Source organism: Belonocnema kinseyi, chromosome 10 (genome assembly GCF_010883055.1).
Source record: "Belonocnema kinseyi isolate 2016_QV_RU_SX_M_011 chromosome 10, B_treatae_v1, whole genome shotgun sequence".
Taxonomy (NCBI): domain Eukaryota; kingdom Metazoa; phylum Arthropoda; class Insecta; order Hymenoptera; family Cynipidae; genus Belonocnema; species Belonocnema kinseyi.
Window position 1 is genome coordinate 79,425,525 of NC_046666.1, and position 3,151 is coordinate 79,428,675.

Genomic DNA, 3,151 nt, shown 5'->3' on the forward strand with positions numbered 1-3,151 from the left:
AGAGCTCCAAGGAGATTATGTTGAAAAATAAAAAAAAATTTACCCAAAAAAAATTGTTTTTATACTTCATTCTAAGGACTTATTGAACTACCCTCGTACTCGGCAACTCGAACAAGTTATTCTCATGACTTTTTTTGATAAAAAAAAATTGTCAGAGCGATAGCATTTTCAAGCTCAAAAAAAACGAAACTTAACATTTTAAGCCAAAAAACGCACGATACGAAGAAAAGTCAGAAAGAGAAAAACATTGCTTTTTGATAGCACTACAAGATTATTATAAAATTTTTGGAAATTTGTTGACGAAACGAAAATCCGAAAGCGTAGAGCGACGTAAAGCATAATCAAGTACGTAGAGGCATGTAGGCGCATCAAGTGTGTGCGCGATGGCAATGTGCCCGCGCGATGCGGGCGGATATTTTTATATCAGAAAGAAGTCCCTAATTTAGAGATTTTATGGAATAACTTGTTTCTCATTCCAAAAAAAACTTTGCTTCCTGAAACATAATTGCATACATATCCCCCAAATTGTGTTTAGTGCAAATGAACAAGACGCTTCGCGTGAATAAACTGTTTCCGCCCTATTTATCAGTAAAAAACTTGAGAAATAGAAGAATTGTTCTGTTCCTGCTTCCGGGCTAGGACTGCAAAATATACATTCTCAGAGAAAAATCTATTTTTCACCGCACCTAAAGTTAGTATCGAGTTCCTATATTATCCATTCTGTCGACGTGCCGAAAGTTCGTAAACGCGGTTATCTCCAGAAATTCTGCTAACCAAATTACTGTCGGTAATGTATCGAGGGGACGACGTATGTAGGCGGGTAGGTACCCTTAACCCCCTTATGGACCCCAAACTTTGGTACGAAGCCATTGGACGATTTAAGGGCAGCTTCGGACATTATGCTAAAAAGCCTGTTAAGCGAGAATAATGTCGCGGAAAAACTGGCCATGCCACGCAAAATGTAGGTGGCCGAGGGTGTACACGCAGAGGTTCACCGCAATTCCACCCACGCTTCTCTCTCCTCATATACTACATCCACATTTACACCCCGAACCTCCGCCAGCCACCCCTCTCACTTCCGCATTCCCTCTCTTTCATATAGTGACCCTTTCGCTCTTGCAGTCAACGAGCGTGAAAATGAAACGCCGGACGAAACAAAACCAGCACTGACATGCAAATAATCTGGTTTATAAGTCTCCGTGGCATTGTTTCAAAATTAGAGTGAGTTATTGCCCACTTTTGTTGACTGTGATTTTTGGTGAGAGAGTTTCATAGGTTGGTGGTGGTATTGCTTAGGAGACAACCAAGAAATTTAAACAAAATCAACTTAACGCGAAAATTTTAAGGGAGTTATGATTAACTTAATTAAATAGAACCAAGAGACTTTTGCGCACCCTTTTAACGGCAATACTATTCTATAACTCAAGACAGTCTGAAGAATATTATTTCTCTGGAAATTCTCTAGAACTCATACAGGATGTCCCAAAAGTCTGGAAATGGTCGAATATTTTTTCGGAACTTACGGAACCCAACTTGTTTTTTTAAAAATGAGAACCCCTATTTCTTACAGTAGATTCGTATTTAGCTGAGCGTTTGCGTACGACGTTCAAGGGCTGCACCACCACCGCCTTCCTGTGGCTGTCTCCCGATTGACGGCGGTTTTATTTAAGAATGCTACATGAAAACAAATGAAAGCTTATGTTTCGTTAGTATTTTTACATTCTCTTCATTTATGATTGAGAAAGTATTCGAACTGTCCGAAATTTGACACCACAGTTTTTCAACGGATCTCCACGTTTCAAGACCCCTTAAATCCAAAAATCAAGTTTTTACGATAGCGTTTGTTTGCCTGTCTGTCAGTCCGTAAACAAGACCACTCTCAAAAAAATCAACGGATCAAATCCATCTTTGGCACACTTTTTTAATGTCCTAAAAGAAAGGACGAGTTCGTTAACCAGCCATGTTTGATAAAAATTTAAAAAGTGAGCACATTTTGAAAATTTCTAAGACCACTATTTTCTAAATTTAAAAATTCTGTGTACGGATATTTATTGTATTAAAATCGATAAGCAATTTATTTTAATGACGAAAATCACGAAAAAAAAGATTTAACAAGACCTGTGTACAAATCTGTCGAAAATCGAGCGCACAGCGCAAGTGTCACGACGAAAATGTGTACCTCAAAACCTACAGAGCTTTGAGAAACTTAATCTTTGATTATACTTAATTAAGTAGACAATTCAGAATATGAAGACGCATATAAACACTGCCATCTAAAAGAAATCTTTATGATAAAGTTTTGTTCAAGCATTCAAAATGTGAAGAATAAATATCGGAGCGCTAAGCGTGAGGTGTAATTATTTCCGAGCGCGGAGCACGCAGTAGCCCATAAACGAGCGCGAATCGCGAGATTCAACAGACGCGCGCCCTAGGTGCGCTCAAACTTGCAAGCGAAGTGAGCCGCACGTGCATTATTTCTATACCCTCAAAAGATCAATGTTGGGGCTGGTTTCTGTAAACATGGTACCTTTGGGCTCTCTTCCATATCACAACTCGCCAAATTTTGCATTTAACGCCTTTTTTCAAGATCCAACAATAATTATTTAAAAAGTTATTAACAAAATGGAAAAAATATTTTAATAATAATAACCAACTACCTGGATACGGCCGCCAAGAAATATGAACAAGTTTTTTATGAAACAAACTAATACCTAACCACATATCCATTTAAATGAAAGCTTGTGGGAAGGATGAGTAGTGGCGAATCAAATACGACCGAGTTTTATGTTATAATGTTTATCCATTTTTTCAGTATAAAATTTGATTGAACTTCGTATTTTCATCGGAAATACGTATTTACCAGAGTTGCAAGTCGACTAGATATGTGGAAGTTTGTACAAATTTAAATGTAAGTTTAGACTCTCACTTACAAACGTGCGCAAATAAGAAGTCAAATAAATGCTTATGAAAATATTTCCAGGAATGCTATTTCCCAGAAATTATTGAAAATATAACTGATCTTCTAAAAATCGCGAATGGTTGGTAAATTTCAAAGAAACAGTATAAAATACCTGTGCAAAAAATTTCCCCCAGAAATCTTCACGTTAGAGGCCATCCATAAATTACGTAACGCAATTTCTCGACCATTTTG

At 37.4% G+C, this 3,151-nt stretch overlaps 1 protein-coding gene across 2 annotated transcripts in view; it reads right to left on the minus strand.

Moving 5' to 3' along the window:
• Positions 1 to 3,151, minus strand: part of LOC117181781 (runt-related transcription factor 1-like) — a 56,260-nt gene that overhangs the window by 36,624 nt on the left and 16,485 nt on the right. The window lies entirely within an intron of this gene.